Source organism: Rhinoderma darwinii, chromosome 3 (assembly GCF_050947455.1).
Source record: "Rhinoderma darwinii isolate aRhiDar2 chromosome 3, aRhiDar2.hap1, whole genome shotgun sequence".
In the NCBI taxonomy this organism is placed as follows: domain Eukaryota; kingdom Metazoa; phylum Chordata; class Amphibia; order Anura; family Rhinodermatidae; genus Rhinoderma; species Rhinoderma darwinii.
This window is the reverse complement of record NC_134689.1, coordinates 251,057,166-251,078,462: the sequence shown is the minus strand read 5'-3', so window position 1 is coordinate 251,078,462 and position 21,297 is coordinate 251,057,166.

The following is a 21,297-nucleotide window of genomic DNA, read 5'->3' as shown; positions in this document are numbered from 1 at the left end:
ATTCTCATTGTATACTATTGGCTGAATCAGTTATTGTCACATTGCCCCTGATTGGTTAACCTCAGGCCTACACCCGTTTTGAATGATATTATTGTAATTGATTTTGGCAATAAACCTCAGAGGAGTATTTTTCAGCCTTCAAGCAATGTCTGTGTGTCTAACGTCTCGACGATATATTGATATAATCAATGATTAGAATCTGGATAAATCTCCTGGAATGAGTGTCGGTTGAAATACTTGCCTAAATTTCAGCCTAATATATTTTAAGCCGTGACTTCCACAACAGATTTTAATGCCGAAACCCGGGATATTGATCGTCTGATAGCTGTCACAGGAGAGGTCGGGCATTGCATTTGTTAATATGGTATGTAAGGAGCTTATTCTTACACAACCTTTCACACATATATTGCTTAAGCCTTGGAATTTAGCTATCATGACGTAAGATCCCCCTTATGTCGGGAAATTCATCCAGGAACGGTATGAAAGGTATGTTAAAACTTTTTGTGTGATGAAAGATTGCAGATGCGTACATTATCTTGAGTTGTTGAAGATGTGTAAATCTTGAATTGCTGCTGATTTTTGCCAGCAAGGAAACTGTTAACCAGAATAAGTTGTGAGGAGTGATGACCCCCCCCCCCTTTTGGAATGCAGTAACGTAGCGGATGCTTGAGAGAAGTTGTAACATACGTGTGAAGTTAAAGGATTGCTGCTTGAACAGTGAGGACAAAACTTGTGCTGATCTGTTGTAGTGTGTCATCTGTTATTTGGCTGTTGTGTGAAATCGTTAACCCCTTCCCGCTCCTTGACGTACTATTACGTCATGGCAGCTGTATCGTTCGCGCTCCATGACGTAATAGTACGTCACGGGAGTAACGGCCGTTTCGGCCGTCCTCCCGACACATACAGGAGCTGTGACGCTGCTGTCTTGTTCAGCAGCTGTCACAGCTCCTACAGCGGGGACCGATCGCTGTGTCCCCGCTGATTAACCCCTTAAAAGCCGCGTTCTATAGGGATCGCGGCTTTTTAGGGGTTAAGCTGCCATCGGCGGCCTGCTACGCGATAGCGGCCGGCGATGGTGACTATGGCAACCGGACACCAAACAATGGCGTCCGGCTATGCCATAGACGGAAGCCTAGTGGGTCCTGACAACGTCAGGACCCACTATGCTTGCTGTCAGTGAGTAGCTGACAGTTCTAATACACTGCACTACGCATGTAGTGCAGTGTATTAGAATAGCGATCAGGGCCTCCTGTCCTCAAGTCCCCTAGTGGGACAAAGTAATACAGTAAAAAAAAAGTTAAAAAAAGATGTGTAAAAATAAGAAAATAAAAGATTTAAAAGTAATAAAAGTAAAAATCCCCCCTTTTCCCTTATCAGTCCTTTTTTATTAATAAAAATATATAAACAAACAAATAAACTATACATAATTGGTATCGGCGCGTCCGTAATGGCCTGAACTACAAAACTATTTCGTTATTTATCCCGCACGATGAACGCCGTAAAATAAAATAATAATAAACCGTCCCACAATCACAATTCTTTGGTCACTTCACCTCCCAAAAAATGGAATAAAAAGAGATCAAAAAGTCGCATGTACCTAAAAATGGTAATGATTGAAACTACAGTTCGTTACGCAAAAAATAAGTCCTCGCACGGCTTTATTGATTGAAAAATAAAAACGTTATGGCTCTTAGAATAAGGTAACACAAAAAGTGAATGATTGTTTACAAAACGTATTTTATTGTGCAAACGCCATAAGACATAAAAAAAACTATAAACATCTGGTATCGCCGTAATCGTATCGCCCCGCAGAATAACGTAAATATGTCATTTATAGCGCACGGTGCACGCAGTAAAAAAAAAGAATAAAAAAACAATAGTAGAATTGCTGTTTTTTAGTCACCACGCCACTTAAAAATAGAATAAAAACTGATCAAAAAGTCGCATGCACCCCAAGAAAACTACAATGAATTCCTCAAGGGGTCTAGTTTCCAAATTGGGGTCACTTTTGGGGGGTTCCCAATGTTTTGGCACCACAAGATCTCTTCAAACCGGACATGGTGCCTAATAAAAAAGAGGCCTCAAAATCCACTAAGTGCTCCTTTGCTTCTGAGGCCGGGGCTTCAGTCCATTACCGCCCGAGGGCCACATGTGGGATATTTCTAAAAACTGCAGAATCTGGGCAATACGTATTAATTTGCGTTTCACTGATAAATCCTTTTGTGTTATAAAAACAAATGGTATAAAGAGGATTTTCTGACAAAAAAAATAATTTACATTTCACCTCTACTTTGCTCTAAATTTTTGTGAAACACCTAAAGGGTTTATAAACTTTCTAAATGCTGTTGTGAATACTTTGAGGGGTCTAGTTTCTAAAATGGGGTATTTCATAGGGGTTTCTAATATATGGGCCCCTCAAAGCAACTTCAGAACTGAACTGGAACCTAAAAAAAGAAATAAATGAGGCAATACTTCGCTTCTTACATTATACTGATAATGAGCCGTGCCCACCCCGAGATGACCCCAGTTTTGACCGTTTTGACCGTTTGTATAAACGGAGACCCCTATTAGACCATTCCAGTGCCCGGTTTTCCCAAGCATACAACCCGAGAAGTGTATTTCTATTGATGAGTCCCTGGTACATTTTAAAGGGAGGGTTCAATTCCGCGAGTACCTGCCGGGTAAGAGGGCAAGGTATGGCGTGAAGATGTATAAGCTGCGAGAGTGCATCAGGGTATACCTACAGGTTTAGGATATATGAAGGAAAGGCCACCCCCAAACCAGACTGCATCCTGGACTACAATAGGTACATGGGAGGGATGGACTTGTAAGATCAAGCCCTGAAGCCCTACAGCGCCATGCGGTGTGGTATAAGAAGCTGGCCGTGCACATCATACAGATGCCATTGTACAATGTGTACGTGCTACGTCAGTGTGCAGGCCAGACGGGAACTTTCCTGGAATTTCAAGAGGTGATTATCAAGAACCTAATCTTTAGGGACCAAGAAGGGGGGGCACCCAGTACTTCTGGAAGCGAGGCCACACGCATCGTACCAGGGCAACACTTTCCAGGGGAAGTTCCCCAAACTGGCAAGAAGGGAAAAAGTCAAAAGAGGTGCAAAGTCTGCTATAAGAGGGCGATAAGGGATGACACAATATATCAATGTGACATGTGTCCTGAACAACCAGAGCTCTGTATGAAAGAGTGTTTTAAAATTTATCATACATCCCTTGGTTTATAATTTACCCCAATTTTACTTACCCTGATGCACTCCGCACAGCTTATCCCCCCTCGTCTTTCCCCTCTGAGCCCTGCTGTGTGCCCAGGCAGCTGATAACAGCCACATGTAGGGTATTGCCATACCCGGGAGAACCCACATTACAGTTTATGGGGTGTAGGTCTCCGGTCAAAATGCTCACTACACCTCTAGATGAATGCCTTAAGGGTGTAGTTTTTAAAAAGGGGTCACTTCTTGCGGGTTTCAACTGTACTGGTACCTCAGGTGCTTCTGCATACATGACTTCGCACTAGAAAATCCCCAGTAGGCCAAATGGTCCTTTCCTTCTGAGCCCTCCCATGGGCCCAAACGGCAGTTTATCACAACAAATGGGGTATTGTGGCCCTCAGAACAAATTGCGCAACAGAATGGGGTAGTTTCTTGTGAAAATAAGAAATTTTCAGCCAAAACTACATATTATTTGAAAAAAATAATTTTGTTTTCATTCCCAGCCCAATTCAAATTAGTTCTGTGAAAAAACTATGGGGTCAAAATAGTCACAACACCCATAAATGAATTCCTTGAGGGGTGTAGTTTCCAAAATGGGGTCATTTGTGATTGGTTTCTATTGCTTTGATAGCTCTGGGGCTCTGCAAATGCGACATGGCACCCGAAAACCAATCCAGCAAAATCTGGACTCCAAAGAACACACAGCGCTCCTTTCCTTCTGAGCCCTCCTATGGGCCCAAACGGCAGTTTATCACCACAAATGGGGTATTGCCGCACTCAGGACAAATTGGGCAACAAAATTGAGTATTTTATTTCTTGTGAAAATAAGAATTTTTGAGCTAAAATGACATATTATTGGAAAAAATATATATTTTTTTAATTCCCAGCCCAATTCAAATAAGTTCTGTGAAGAAACTATGGGGTCTAAATGGTCACATTTCCCATAAATGAATTCCTTGAGGGGTGTAGTTTCCAAAATGGGGTCACTTCTGGTGGGTTTCCATTGCTTTGATACCTCTGGGGCTCTGCAAATGCGACATGGCAGCCGAAAACCAATCCAGCAAAATCTGGACTCCAAAGAACACACAGCGCTCCTTCCCTTCTGAGGCCTCCCATGGGCCCAAACGGCAGTTTATTGCCACAAATGGGGTATTGCTGCACTCAGGAGAAATTGGGCAACAAAATTGAGCATTTTGTTCCCTGTGAAAATAAGAAATTTTGATAAAAAATTACATCTTATTGGAAAAAATGTCATTTTTTTAATGTCACAGCCCAATTGAAATAGGTGCTGTGAAAAAACTGTGTGCTCAAAATGCTAACAACAACCATGAATGAATTCCTTGAGGGGTGTAGTTTCCAAAATGGGGTCACTTTTGGTGGGTTTCCATTGCTTTGATACCCCTGAGGCTCTGCAAATGCGACATGGCACCCGAAAACCAATCCAGCAAAATCTGGACTCCAACAAACATATAGCGCTCCTTTCCTTCTGAGCCCTCCCATGGGCCCAAACGGCAGTTTATCACCACAAATGGGGTATTGACACACTAAGGACAAATTGGGCAACCAAATGGGGTATTTTATTCCCTGTGAAAATAAGAAATTTTGATCACAAATGACATTTTATTGGAAAAAATGAAATTTTTTTCATTTCACAGCCCAATTCAAATACGTGCTGTGAAAAAACTGTGCGGTCAAAATGGTAACAACAACCATAAATGAATTCCTTGAGGGGTGTAGTTTCCAAAATGCGGTCACTATTGGGGGATTCCTACTGTTTTGGCACCTCAACACCTCTTCAAACCTGGCATGCTGCCTAAAATATATTCTAATAAAAAAGAGGACTCAAAATGCACTATGTGCTTCTTTGCTTCTAGGGCTTGTGTTTTAGTCCACGAGCGCAGTAGGGCCACATGTGGGACATTTCTAAAAACTGCAGAATCTGGACAATACATATTTAGTAGTGTTTCTCTGGTAAAACCTTCTGTGTTACAGAAAAAAAAATGAATAAAATTGAAATTCCGCAAGAAAAATGAAATTTGCAAAGTTCACCTCCACTTTGCTTTAATTCCTGTGAAATGCCTGAAGGGTTAAAAAACTTTCTAAATGCTGTTTTGAATACTTTGAGGGGTCTAGTTTTTAAAATGGGGAGTTTTATCAGGGTTTCTAATACATAGGCCCCTCAAAGCCACTTCAGAACTGAACAGGTACCTTAAATAAAAGGCATTTGACATTTTCTTAAAAATATGAGAAATTGCTGTTTATGTTCTAAGCCTTGTAACGTCCAAGAAAAATAAAAGAATGTTCAAAAAACGATGGCAATCTAAAGTAGACATATGGGAAATGTGAACTAGTGACTATTGTGGGTGGTATAACCGTCTGTTTTACAAGCAGATGCATTTAAATTCTGAAAAATGCAATTTTTTCAACATTTTCTCTAAATTTTGCAATTTTTCACCAATAAACACTGAATATATCGACCAAATTTTACCACGAACATGAAGCCCAATGTGTCACGAGAAAACAATCTCAGAACCGCTTGGGTAGGTTTAAGCATTCCCACGTTATTACCACATAAAGTGAAATATGTCAGATTTGAAAAATGGGCAGGGAATGTGTTGCCAGAAAAACATGTTTTATTTAAAAAAATTAAACATTTAGTGTGTGGGTGATTAAACATTGTTCAAATTTTTTTTATTTTTTTGCACGAGTCCAGGAAATATTATAAATTATTTCTAATTTATAATACTACCCATTTTTGGTCACTAGATGGAGCTGTTCCCAAAATTGCAGCATTGCAACATTGGGTTAAAAGCCCTCGCTCTAGTGAGCTCTCAGCATCCCCCCCTCCTTTATCCTGGCTAGTGCCGGGATAAACGAGGGGTTTGAACGATGTAACCTCCTACACTGTGTGTCGCCATTTTTTGAGCTAACCCACAGTGTAGTAGGTTTACATACAGTAGTAAACACACACAAACACGAACATACATTGAAATCTCTTACCTGCTCCTGCCGCCGCGGCTCCCTCCGGCCCGTCCGCTCCGTTTGCTGCCGCTGGTGCAAGTGCACAAATCCGGAAGCCGCGACCGGAAGTAGTAATATTACTGTCCGGCCGCGACTTCCGGTCCACAGGAAAATGGCGCCGGACGGCGCCAATTTCGAATAGGACTGTGTGGGAGCGGCGCATGCGCAGTTCCCACACAGACGCCGTACACTGCAGTCAATGGGACGGGAGCCGTTCGCAGTCCCTATGGGACTGTGGCTGCCGTATTCCATGTCTGTATGTGTCGTTAATCGACACACACAGAAATGGAACAAAAAATGGCAGCCCCCATAGGGAAGAAAAAGTGTAAAAATAAGAAAAAGTAAAACACAAACACACAAATGAATATAAACGTTTTTAATAAAGCACTAACATCTTTAACATATAAAAAAATAATTTGTGATGACACTGTTCCTTTAAGGCCAAAACTAGGCTGTGTCCTTAAGGCGTTAAGGATTAAAAGTTATCCTGTTGCCCGCTTGCTCTGAGATAACGGGCGAGGCACAGACTGTCCGGATGACAGAAAGCTTGGATATTTGTAAGTAATATCTTGTAGTACCACAGGGAATTCTACGGTGAAGTCCTGATAATGTAGAACCGAGTGCAATAGGGAAAACTTTGAATGTTGTATTGAGTAACCACTGATAAGTTCATAGCACACTGCCAGCATGTAATATTGTGTCTAAGGGTCCATAAAAAAACAAAAACGTCAGTTGTATGCATTGTCAGACTGGCAAACGGTAGGAATCAGTGCAGACACTGATAATCCGGCATACAGACTTTGTTGTAGCATAACAACCAAGTAAGTCTGTAATAGTATAACATCAGACCGTCCGGACTGAATACTGTTGTAAAATAAGAACCTGTGTTCAATGAACGACTCTGACACATACCCCCAAGTGCCACGGTGTCATAGTAGTATAACTACCTACACAAATTACAGTGAAAGGAGAATTGGTATTGGCTCACTCCCAGGGCCTCTAAAGAAATCATCACCAAAATACATCACAGGCTGTAGGAGCCAAAAGCTGTACCCCGGTAGCAAGTGTTTTTCATAACTGAAAAAGATGAGTGGTTTGTAGAAGTTTGAAATGATTGGACCAACTCCTGTTTGAGTCAATGGAGGATCACGAATCTCGATTGTGTTGAAGAATTTGCACTTGCAATTTGTTGACTGGCAGAATTTTGTCTGTTCTTGATGTTCAAAACAGTGAGGGATCAGAGAAAAGGATACCCCACTGCTAGAATGTCTGGAGGAAGGACTTTGATATCATATTGGTAAGATAGCTAGTACGATAGGCTAGTCTGAAATATCTGTCAACAGACGAGGCCGGTCTGTTAGGAGCTGGGGAGTTTTTTGGAGATTACCCTACGCTCTCTGACCATGTGGTCAGGAGAAAGTGAGAGAAAAATGCGGGACAACCTTGGGGCATGGTTCCCGATCATCATTATAGTAGAAAGAGTAAAGGAGCTGAGGCTGTGATTGTAAAGAATGTTAAAAAGTGATGGGAGTTGGATCTTGTGAAACATTGGAAGAATGTGGTTCAAAAAGGTTTAGAACACACTGTAAATTTTTTTTTTTAAAAAGATGCTTGTTTGCATGTGATAAATAGAATGGTTTATGGAGAGAAGAACAAAGGATGGTGGAGGACCAGGAGTTAACTGAGTTAACCAGACGTAGTTTAAAATAGCAGAGTAAGTGATTACAGGTGGTTACAAATAGAATGGTGTGAGAGAGATGTAAATACAGGTGTAGATTTTGACAGGAAGAGTGAAGAATACGGAGCAGCCAGTGACTAATATGGTTCAGAACGAGGAGAGTGTAATGTGAACGGGTGACATCTGTGTTATGTGTGAACAAGTGTGATGTAACATGTGTAGTTTGAAGTTTGATGAGACCAGTGGCCACAATATAGCATTGATTTTAGATCTATAGTGCATGCTCTCATTCTTAACAGCGGTACTGTGTAAAATATTTAGTGTGTCTTGTGTATGGGGTTAAATAATTCGAGTTATAAATGTCATTGTAATGGCGGGGTAAGGAGACAGACAGGTGAGCCCTAATCTACCCGCCACTCAGTCCCTGCCTACTTGCAACGGCCCGTCCTAGGCGACGGCGTACAACTGGGCGATGGTCCCTACTCTCACTAAGTGCACGAGAGACAGACAGACAAGGGTACAAAAAGCTAAGGGAAAAGGGGCAGATGCCCACGGCAAAACCGTGAGCTACAAGAGTAGTGAACGAGCCGAGTCAAACCAGGAGTGTACGAGGTACCAAACGCAGAGCAAGAGAGTAGTCAGTAAAGCCAGGGTCAATATGAAGCAGAGGACAAATAGTACAAGCAGCAGCAGCAGAGCCAGGAAACAAGCAGAATCACAGGCAAAGGAGGGGCAGGAAATGAAGGTATAAGTAGACAGAGGGCGGGAGCTAGCTCTGTCTGACCAGGCTGTGATAGGCTCTCCCACTCCTCAGCCTCCCAGCCTGAGTGGTGGAAGAAGCAGTCACTCTATCAGACTTAGGAGCAGGTGCAGACTGACTAACCACGGGCGTCGACACAGAAGCTGTGTCTGGCAGATCCTTTACAGTACCCCCCCTTTTATGAGGGGCCACTGGACCCTTTCTAGGTGGACCTGGCTTATTGGGGAACCGAAGATGGAACCTCCTGAGCAATACCCCAGCGTGAACATCCCGGGCGGGTACCCAAGTCCTCTCCTCAGGCCCGTATCCTCTCCAATGGACCAGGTACTGGAAGGAGCCTTGGACCATCCTGCTGTCCACAATCTTGGCCACCTCGAATGCTACCCCTTCAGGGGTGAGAACCGGGACAGGAGGCTTCCTCGAGGGAGCCAAGGACGGGGAGCAGCGTTTCAGGAGGGAGGCATGAAACAAGTCGTGTATTCGAAAAGACGGGGGTAACTCCAGTCGGAAGGAGACAGGGTTAAGGACTTCAATGACCTTGTACGGCCCTACATACCGGGGAGCAAATTTTTTGGACGGGACTTTAAGGCGCAAATTTTTAGAAGACAGCCACACCAGATCACCGACCACAAACAAGGGGTTAGCAGAACGTCTACTATCTGCCTGAGTTTTTTGTATGCTCTGGGACGCCTCTAGGTTCTGAACCTGGGCCCAGACTGTGCACAGTTCCCGATGAACGACATCGACCTCGGGATTGTTGGAACCACCAGGTGAAACGGAAGAGAACCGTGGATTAAACCCAAAATTACAGAAAAAGGGGGAGACCCCTGACGAGTTACTGACCAGGTTATTAAGAGAAAATTCAGCGAGGGAAATGAAGGAGACCCAATCATATTGACAGTCAGAGATAAAACACCTTAAATATTGTTCTAGAGACTGATTAGTCCTCTCAGTCTGGCCATTAGTTTCAGGATGGAAGGCCGAGGAGAAGGACAGATCAATCTCCAACTTCTTACAGAAGGCTCTCCAAAACAATGAAACAAATTGTACCCCTCTGTCAGAAACAATATTGACAGTAACCCCATGGAGTCGCAGGATGTGTTTGACAAACAAGGTAGCTAACGTCTTAGCATTGGGTAGTTTTTTGAGGGGCACAAAGTGGCACATTTTACTGAAGCGGTCTACTACAACCCACACCACCGACTTGCCTTGAGATGGAGGCAGATCGGTGACAAAATCCATGGAGATATGGGTCCAAGGTCTCTGGGGAATGGGCAAAGAACATAGTAAGCCCGCTGGTCGGGACCTAGGAGTCTGGGACCTAGCACAAATTTCACATGCGGTGACGTAGGCCTTAACGTCTTTAAGCAACCCAGGCCACCAATAGTTTCTGGCAATGAGGTGCTTGGTACCAAGGATGCCTGGATGGCCAGATAGTGCAGAGTCATGATTCTCCCTGAGTACCCTTAGCCAGAATTGCAGGGAAACAAACAGCTTGTTCTCAGGAAGGTTCCCGGGAGCTGAACCTTGATCAGCCGCAATTTCGGAGACTAGGTCAGAATCATACCTGGGGCAAAACACAAGCAGGATCTTCCTCCGAAGGAGGGCTGGCCATGAAGCTACGCGACAGTGCATCAGCTTTAATATTTTTAGACCCAGCCCTATAGGTGACCAAAAAGTTGAATCTAGTAAAAAATAACGCCCATCGAGCTTGTCTCTGGTTTAGCCTCCGGGCGGATTCTAGGAAAACCAGATTCTTGTGGTCGGTAAGGACCGTTACCTGGTCCCTAGCCCCCTCCAGGAAGTGGCGCCACTCTTCAAATGCCCATTTAATGGCTAAGAGTTCGCGGTTGCCAATGTCATAGTTACTCTCAGTGGGTGAGAACTTCCTGGAGAAGTAGGCACAGGGACGGAGATGGGAGAGAGACCTGGTACCCTGGGACAAGACAGCACCCACTCCCACCTCGGAGGCGTCAACCTCCACGATGAACGGCTCCATTTGGTTAGGCTGAATCAGCACTGGGGCCGAGATAAAGCACTTCTTAAGGACCTCAAAAGCCTGGACCGCCTCAGGAGGCCAGTGGAGGAGATCAGCACCTTTCCGAGTGAGATCCGTAAGAAGCTTAGCGATGACCGAGAAGTTAGCAATAAATCTCCTGTAATAATTAGCAACACCGTGAGCTACAAGAGTAGTGAACGAGCCGAGTCAAACCAGGAGTGTACGAGGTACCAAACGCAGAGCAAGAGAGTAGTCAGTAAAGCCAGGGTCAATGTGAAGCAGAGGACAAATAGTACAAGCAGCAGCAGCAGCAGAGCCAAGAAACTAGCAGAATCACAGGCAAAGGAGAAGCAGGAAATGAAGGTATAAGTAGACAGAGGGCGGGAGCTAGCTCCGTCTGGCCAGGCTGTGATAGGCTCTCCCACTCCTCAGCCTCCCAGCCTGAGTGGTAGAAGAAGCAGTCACTCTATCAGACTTAGGAGCAGGTGCAGACTGACTAACCACGGGCGTCGACACAGAAGCTGTGTCTGGCAGATCCTTTACAGTCGTTCAGGAGTTTTTTTGTTTTTTTTCTAGCAAAGCAGGGTCTGGAGGAAGGAGATGGGTTCTGTGACCTCCCTCCCGTGTTTATATTCTTCTCCTCTTTACAAAGGAATGTGCTTTATCTTTGCACATGCGTTGTTGTCCGTGAGTATGCAGAGAGTCCCTACTCCCACACACAGTTTATTGGTTTGCAGTAATTAACATTAGCACACATATTAATCTCTGTTTTACTGGATAAAGAATTACAATTGTTTTTTTTTGCTTTTACACATGCAGGCAAGTGGTATAGTACTGCCTAAATGTCATTTTGAAAATATATGATGTTTTAAAAGCAAATGACTGCAGGTTTGTATTACAGGGGGCCAAACTAGTGCCCCCAGATAGAGTGCCCAACCTCACTATGTTGAGATATGTAGTTTTGAACCCTGCTACATTACTTCCGCAGAGTCCAAAAAGGGGGAGTAGTGATGAGACAGATCAGGTACGTCTCAGTGACAATGCACAATTTTGTTTTAAAATAATGAATTTAGAGCTAGGAGGTCTATAAAATGTGCATGGGACCCCAATGAGTAACCCAGATTAAAATGTGTATGAGAATAAACCAGATTTTGCGTTTTTCTGTGTAGGTGGTTCCAGATACTTCCAGAATGGTAAATATGGCACTGGGTATGCTGTGCTGTAGTCACAACTCAATATGAGGTATTGTGTAAGAGACCATTCCCCTCCAGCAAATCTGCACAGGAGGCCGAGGTGACATCACTCACAGATGACTCTTTACAGGTTTAGATGGGAAGGAGGTGAATATTGCCTGCACATTGTTAGTTTTATGCCAGATTTTAGTAAAATAATTTTTGTTTGTTAGTGGTATTAATCAGGTATTTACAGGACCTAATGAGGGTGGGATTTACAAGTGTTCTAGAGTATCAGATGAGTGTGGAAAAATAAGACTCCACCCTTTTGAAATAGTTTATCTATATGCAACATGGGTTTCCAATGTAAATTTGTAATGTAGAGATACTTCAACATAAACAGTATGTACAAGACAGTATACACGGTAGTCACGATGCACGAGGTAAATCATCCAGAAACCACTCCCACCTTCTTGTTCATCTCAAGAAGCAGAGCTGGAGGTGTTTGCTGAGGCTTGTAACCTGGCAAAAGGTAAGATGGTCGACATTTATACTGACTCTAGGACCACTTTTGGCATCACCCTCGATTATGGGCCCATTGGTAGTAGGACCTTTGTTGAATCATCGGGTAAGCCAATTGAGAGCGCAAGAGATGACACACCTGGCAAGGAGAGTATGTGGAGTCAATTATCAGCAAATTCGCTTGTCCATGGGTTAAATAATGGCACCAATAGTTTTGTAGTAGCCTGCATGATATGCGCACGGCATGACATAGGTAAAACAGCAAATGTACGTATGAAACGTGCACCCCGGCCATATTACCCATTCCAGCAACTGCAGAACATACAACTACCCAAGGTAGGTGTGTATGAAAATGTGCTCGTATGTGTAGACCTGTTTTCAGGGTGGACTGAAGCCTGGCCAGTATTTTCCCCACTGCAGAAGTTGTGTGTAGTGACAGGGGAATGGTTTTACCCCGAGTATTGAACTGGTGTTCGTACAATAATTAAGATACCAGCAGCTCTCTAGATGTTATCCCAAAGTTAGTTTGTTTGATAACGGTATTCAAGAAGCGTTGTGGGAATCTTAAAGAGGCTCTGTCACCAGTTTATAACTTCTCTATCTCCTACCTAATCTAATAGGCGCTTTGATGTAGATAACTACTGTTTTTGTTTTTGTTAAAAAACTTTTATTATTGACCAAGTTATTAAAATTTTTCGATTTATGCAAATATTTTCTAAATGCCCAACTGGGAGTTTTTTTTCTATTCACCAAGTGGGCGTTGTATAGAAAAGTGTATGATGCTGACCAATTAGTGACATACACTTCTCTTCATTCCAGCCCAGCTTGATTCACAGCACAGTATGATCTTGCGAGATCATGCTGTGATGTCACTACCTCCCGCAGGTCCTTCACTGGAGCGACGGAAGACTGAACAGACATTGCCTCCAGCCGCTGCAGATTTGGATAAACGTCCTGGCACGGCTGGAGGCGATGTTTGTTCAGTCTTCTGTCTTGGTGAATAGAAAAAAAACGCCCAGTTGGGCATTTAGAAAAAATTTGCATAAATCGAAAAATGTTCATAACTTGGTCAATAATAATTTAAAAAAAAACAAAAAAAAAACAGTAGTTATCTACATCAAAGCACCTAATAGATTAGGTAGGAGGTAGGGAAGTTATAAACTGGTGACAGAGCCTCTTTAAATACTAAGGTTAAGTTTTATGTAAAGTTCTGGCATGTGTCAGTTTTATAATTTGTAAATGATAACTTCTCAGTGGAAATAAATTCCCATATGAAAACATTTTTTTGTTGTGAAAAGGAATATGTTAAGACAAAAACATTCAGATCAGGAACTATACCTGGATCTGGTCTGTGTGTGTACAATATTATTTCATTTGGCTGAGGATTGAACCAGCTGTTTGATAAGACCATTCTCTGAAATATATATAAAAAGAAGAAAAATCTGTTTGTATGTATTTTTTTTAGTATACTGCCCAATGTGAATGTTTAACGTAAAGATGTCATTGTTAATGTTTTCTTGCAATTTAATTATCTGATTAAAATCAATTAATGATGATACGATGAAAAGATTGTTCTTCACAGGAAGTGCCCAACTGGGAGCAGAAGGTGTGAAAACCAGAATGTGGACGGATAAATGAAGGAAAACCGGTAGCATCCAAGGCACTCTTGATGGCATTTGCATTGATGGTATGTGGCCTCACATATGCCTCTTAGGCTGGGTTCACACGACCATGTTACGTCCGTAATGGACGGAACGTATTTCGGCCGCAAGTCCCAGACCGAACACACTGCAGGGAGCCGGGCTCCTAGCATCATAGTTATGTACGATGCTAGGAGTCCCTGCCTCGCTGCAGGAAAACTGTCCCATACTGTAATCATGTTTTCAGTACGGGACAGTTGTCCTGCAGCGAGGAAGGGACTCCTAGCATCGTACATAACTATGATGCTAGGAGCCCGGCTCCCTGCACTGTGTTCGGTCCGGGACTTGCGGCCGAAATACGTTCCGTCCATTACGGATGTAACATGGTCGTGTGAACCCAGCCTTAGACTGCAAGGATCAATTTGGTAAGCCCTAATTGGTATGTTCCTGGTTTTACAGCTGTTGCTGGTAAATTCTGTTAGAGCTGTTTGATTTGCCTACAGAACAGTCCTGGCAGATCGGTGCCAACCTTATCATCATACCCGCCTCCCACGAAGTGACCTTGAGAGGCCTTCCCAGGTAATACAAGTTGTTTTTAGCCTCCTAAGATATTAGGTATATGTATAAGGGTGTTCATTTGAATCTCAGAGTAGGTAAGAAAAAAATTGGTTTGAGACACTTATCAGATAAAACGTATGGTATCTGTGAATATTTCTGTGGGTAGGAGCTGTTACAGGTAATCAGCTCAGAACAAGGTACAAATCCGAAAAAACACTGTCACGGCCGTGGTTGCGGACCGCCGCTGTTCCTTACCTCACGACGGCCGCGACCACAGACCTTTGGCATCCTGCCAGCGTCTCCCTTCTAGGAGACAGCAGCACTCACGGCCGACCGGATCTGCTCTGAATGTTAGGGTGCGCGCGCTCTGTCCCGGCCTTAGAGGGCCAGCGTGCGAACATGTCTTGCAACGTATAAACCCTGTGCCCTATAAACTTTGGCTGCCTCCTACTCTCAAAATCCCCAACTCATTCCACGTGTCCCTCCTCAAGCCTGTGGTTCTGAAGCACTACAGTAAGTCTTTCTTCTGATGTTTTTGAGGTGAAGGAGAGTCTAGACTTCAAGGGAGTAGGAGGAAGAACTTTCTATCTGATGGACTGGAGAGGGTTTGGTCCTGAGGAGAGGTTCTGGGAGCCAGAAGAGAACCTTTTTGACCCTCATAAGGAAATTCCTCTTACGCTCTGGACCCAAGAAGAGGGGCTGTAAGGGGGGTTACAGTCACGGCCGTGGTCCCGACCGCCGCCGTTCCTTACCTCACAACAGCCGCGACCATGGACATTTGGCATCCTGCCAGCGTCTCACTCCTAGGAGATGCCAGCACTCACGGCTGTCCGGCTCTGCTCTAAATGTTAGGGTGCACGCGCTCGAACCCGGCCTTAAAGGGCCAACGAGCGCACATGTTAAAAGTTCCCTAACCTATCCCCCAGATCACCCCGGACTATAAAAAGGGCAGTCCACTCCTTGCCTGCGCGTTGTTGTTGTCTACCCAGGAGACAGCATATCTATAGCACTACGACCCTATAGCTGTAACGTCTATGGCCGCGGACCGTCGTTCTGACTTACCCTCTGATGGCCGCGGCCAGGGCCGGTCCTAGGATAGATGGCGCCCTGTGCGAAATGATCTTTCGACGCCCCACCCCATCATAAAAAAAAAATGCCCCATAAAAAAATTATAATGCCCCTTTACTATCCCCATACAGTATAATAATAATATTTAATAATATAATATATTACAACCCCTTCAAGGACACAGTATTTTGTCCTCTAATTGTGCCCACAGTATTATGCCATCTGTAGTACCCCTACACAGTATAATGTCCGCTTATTGGCCCCCACACAGTATAGTGCCCCCCTGTAGATTTTGCCATACAGCCTCCCTGTAGACAGTGCCATAATTCCCCCCCTCCTTTTTGTAGATCGTGCCATACAGCCCCCACCTCCCCCTTGTAGACAGTGCCATACAGCCCCCCACCTCCCCCTTGTAGACAGTGCCATACAGTCCCCCACCTCCCCCTTGTAGATCGTGCCATACAGTCCCCGCACCTCCCCCTTGTAGACAGTGCCCCAAACAAAAACAAAAATTGTACTCACCTAGGCCCCGTTCCCATGATGAACTGAGCTGCTCCATGATGGGACCCTGTAGTTTAGTACAGAGTTTGCCAACTTTTTCGGACTCGAGGTAGCACTGGAAAAACAAAATTTCCTCAGGGCCCCCATACCAAAAATTGTTTTGAGAAAGACAGAAAACGGCTAAGAACAAGCACTACACTCGTAGGGTATGTTCACACACGTTTTTTGTAAAAATCTGCCTCAAAATTCCTTCTGACAGCGATTCCACTCCAGGAGAAGCTCCTGTCGTCTGTGTCCATGATGTCATTGGCTTCTCCTGGAGTGGAATCCCCGGTCATAGAGTCTGCAAGGTTGTGACCGGGGATTCCGCTTCAGGAGTTTCCCCTGATGTGACTGTCCATATATGGACAGAGGCATCAAGCAGCGCTCCAGGAGCGGAATCCCCGGCCACACGGGGATTCTGCTCCTTCAGGGAGCTACAGTGGCGCTAGTAGACAGCAGAGCAGGGAGAACCCTCATGCCCGGTGTCACCGCTAGCAGCCGCTATGGCTGCTACAGCGGTAGCGACGGCCACTAAATGAAGAAGCGCCCGGGTGGTAAGGTGACTGCAGTTAGTGTGTGTATCCCGGCTGGTAGTTGCAACGGCTCGGGGATACACACACCCGCTGGCGCCCCTCTTGCCGTGTGGCGACTGGCGCCCTGTGCGACCGCACTGGTCGAACATAGCTAAGGCCTGCCATGGCCGCAGCCATGGACGTGTGAGTTCTCGACGGCATCTCCCTCCTGAGAGATGGCGGCACTCACTTCCTGGTTCAGAGACTGTCTCCCGCAGGGCGCACGTGCCTGTGCGTGCACGGCCTTAAAGGGTGAGTGCGCGCACAGTTGCAGAGTATCTGCAATTAGCCCATAATGCTGCTGGACTATAAAAGAGGCCCTGCCCTCTTGATCATTGCCTGAGCGTTATTGTGTTACCTAAAGTTTGTCTTTGCAAATGGTCTCCTAGTGTTTTCCAGTTCCTAGTGTTACCCGTTCCTGCTGCCTGTACCCTGTATCCCGTGCTACCGTGCCTCTGTGTCGTCAAGAGTTGGAGTCGTGTTGTATCCTCCACTGCTTCTAGTGTGTCGCACCCTGCCGGGTGTCTGTCTTCTATCGGAGCCTCATCTTAGCCTGAATCCATCGCTAATGTCTACATTGCCTCAGGTACCCTTTCTGGACTATAGACATTGCATTGTACCTGTTTGTCCAGTTGCTATCCTGATACGCGCTATGGCCCAGTGGGTCCACACCCCGCGCCGTCACAGTACGCTCAGGCCATGGACCCCGCTGATCAATTCAAGGGCCTGTCACCCTCCCAAGCCATGCAGACGAACCTGCAGGATCTGCGATCACGACAGGATCAACTTCTTGTGGCAGTAGACTCCATGGCACCGCATCTAGGGGCGCTAGCTGCTTCCTTCTCTGCTCCTGCTCCAGCTTGCACGTTTTGTGACAATAGCTATCGATAGGATTAGATACAGCTGCTCAGCAGACAGTATCACACATGATAGGATTAGATATAAAGCCCAGCAGACAGTATCACACATGATGGGATTAGATACAATGGCTCAGTAGTCAGTATTACATGATAGGATTAGATATAAGATAGGATTAGATATAGGGCCCAGCAGACAGTATCACACATGATGGGATTAGATACAGTGGCTCAGCAGACAGTATCTCACATTATAGGATTAGATACAGTGGATCAGCAGACAGTATCACACATGATAGGATTAGATATAGAGCCCAGCTTGCTGACATTGTGGCTCCAGCGCTGGACCCAGGAGAGGTAAGTATAAGAATTGTTTTGCTTTTTACGTGTTACTACTTTTTTTCATGCGTTTGTGTTTTTTTACAGATTTGGTTGTTGGACTACTTTGGATTCGAGGACTACTGCGATAACGGTGTTTTTTTTATTCTCAATCTTACATTATAGGATTAGATACAGTGGTTCAGCAGACAGTATCACACATGATAGGATTAGATATAGAGCCCAGCTCCCTGACATTGCTGCGCCAGCGCTGGACCCAGGAAAGGTAAGTATAAGAATTGTTTTGCTTTTTTATGTGTTACTACGTTTCAGCGTCCGTGTCAGCGACGTCCGTGTCAGCGATTCAGTGTGAGAAAGTGACCGGAATGAAGGTAGAAGTAGCGCTCCTAGGTGCGGCTGCACCCCCTTCAAAACAGCTGATTGGCGGGGGTCCCGAGAGTCGGATCCTGACCCATCAACTCCAGCAGAGTGGCATTGAACTTACCCTCCCCTACAGCTGCAGCGGAGCTCCTGACTCCATCCTGGGTCGGGATGTTGTGCGCAGCGCATAGCGTTGTGACGTCATGCGCTGCGCACAGCGCTTTGACATCAGGCCTCCGCTACGCTCTTGAAGAAGGAAGGTAAGTGCTGTCAGCTACTATAGTAATGGGGGCCCGTGTAGTTTATTACATAGGCCCCAGTTACTATAGTAACTTTTCATTGATGTTGTGCGGAGGGCCTTGGGCCACCCTGGCTTTGGGGCCTGGTCGCAATTGTGACCGCTGCGACCCCTATAGTTACGCCACTGATGCCACTGATAGACTGTGATTTGGCCAGCTGCCGCTTCTCTACGGTGGAGTGACTTAGTGGGTCCACATACACCTAGATCGTGACAGTACGCTCAGGCAATGGAACCCACTGGCCAACCTAAGACTGTGTTTCAAGTGATATAAACGCTTGTTAATAACCAATGTGTACGCCAGGATCAGCTCCTACTGGCAGTAAATTCTATTATCACCCATCTGGATCATCCTCCTGCTGCTCCTCTGGATGCTGCTGCTGTTCCACTGCCTGTTACCCCCCCTGCATGTTCCGGATCCACAGTTTCTCTACCTCTACCACCTCGCTATGATGGAGATCCTAGTACCTGTAGAGGCTTCATTAACCAATTGTAACGTCCGTGGTCGCTGACCACAAACTCTTCCCATCCTGTCGACGCCCTTCTCTCCAGAGATGTCTGCACGTGCGGCCGTCCTGTTCCGCAGTGACCACTAGGGTGCGCTCACGAGCTCAGTACAGCCTTAAGGAGCTAGAGCACACACATGTGTGAGATTGAGCTGATTGCTCCCAGATCACCCTGGACTATAAGAAGGGCCCAGCCCCCTCCTTCCTTGCCTGAGCGTGTTTGTATCTACCCGTGTCTGTCTTTGCAAATGGTTCCTTGAGTGTTTTCCAGTTCCAGTGTTCCCGTTCCTGCTACCTGTATCCTGTTTCCCATGCTACCGTGTTCCAGTGCTATACTGAGTTGGAGTCGTGTTGTGTCGCCTACTACACCCACTGTCTTTCTCCGCACCTGTTGTCTGCCTGCTGCCAGAGTTCCATCCGTGCCTAAACCATCGCTACTGTCTGAATTGGCACAGGTACCTTTATCTGAACAATAGACATTGACTTTGTACCCTGTTTGGCCAGCTGCTATACCGCTACGGCGGTATGGCCCAGTGGGTCAACATATCCACAGATCGTGAAGCCAATGTACTATCCATTTTAGACTGTGTGTTCATCTCTTTCCCTCTGATGAGGCCATGGTAGCATGAATAATTTCGCTTCTCGCTGGGAAGGCCCTGGCTTGGGCGAACCTAATCTTTGAAAGGGAGGACCAAGAATTCTCTGACCCAGCATTATTTTTAGAGACTTTTCGTACAGTGTTCAAAGAGCCAGGTCGAACATCCTCTGCTAACCCTGAAGCAAGGGGAGTCGTCGGTAGGAGAATATGCTATCTCCTTCCGTACGCTGGCGGCGGAGTTGGCGTGGAAAAATGAGGCCTTGGTGGAGACCTTTTGGCAAGGACTGCCCAAGGTAATCAAAGAAAAGCTAGCAGCTCGCGATCTTCCTTCCACTCTGGATACTCTTATCCTGTTGGCAACCCGGGTCGACATGAGGATCCAGGAACGTGCTCAGGAGGTTCGGCGGGAGAGACGTTTCTACAAACTGGCACCCTCATTCCTATTACCTTCCCCTGTCGTTCCAACAGAAAAACCTATGCAGGTGGACAAAATCAAATTGTCTGAGCAGGATAAACAGCGCAGACGCTCTTCAGGTTTGTCTCTGTATTGTGGCCTCAAAGGCCATTTTGTGTGCCAATGTCCACAAAAAGCCGGTAGACTGCAGCACCTAGAGTTGGTTGGCGAGACAACCCTAGGTGGAATGGCACCAAACACCAAATCCTCTCCCAAATTATCTATTCCTGTGACTATTGTCCTCGGAGAGAGATTGCAAACCTTCCCTGCCTATCTTGATTCTGGAACGGCTGCAAATTTTATCCAGCATGATCTAGTGTATCGCCTGCAGCTACCCACGGTTCCTCTGGAAAGGCCTCTGGCTGTTTCCTCTGTGCATGGTAACGGTAGCACGATCCAATTGTGTCCATCACTGAACCACTGACACTACAAGTCAGAGTTCTTCACTCGGAACAGATTGCCTTTCTCGTCTTGCCTAAAGCTATCCATCCTACTCTGCTGGGCCTGCCTTGACTTCGTCTACATGCTCCGGTTCTCGACTGGAGTTTCGGAGAGGTCCTCCAATGGGGATCCAAGTGGCTTCATCACTGTCTGCCACAGGTTTGTTCTGTTTTGCCTCCCCTGCCTCAGTCACTCTCCGCTCTGCCCTCTCATTATGCCAATTTTGCGGATGTCTTTAGCAAGAAGTAAGCAGAGACTCTTCCTCCCCATCGCATCTATGATTGCCCTATTGAATTGCTTCCTGACGTCTCACTCCCTCGTGGACGAGTCTATCCTCTCCTTCTGACGGAGACCCTGGCCATGTCTGCTTACGCTAAGGAGAACCTTGAGAGGGGGTTCATCTTTCTCCGGTGCTGTGACAACCACATTTTTGGTTGAACTGCAAAAGACTCTGTTGCTTCTTGAGGTCATTTGAGACTATAAGTTGTTTTTTCCTGGTATTTATGACTGTAAGTCTACCGATTTATACTTTGGACTCTTGTATGTGTTTAAATTATATATTTTTATCACTTTCCTTTCCATATGGAGCAGCGGTGCTACTTTTCACACGGACATACATATTGTGCTACACAAGTTATTGAGGAAAGTTTGATGGCTAACATCAACAATTTGCACTCATTTAAGA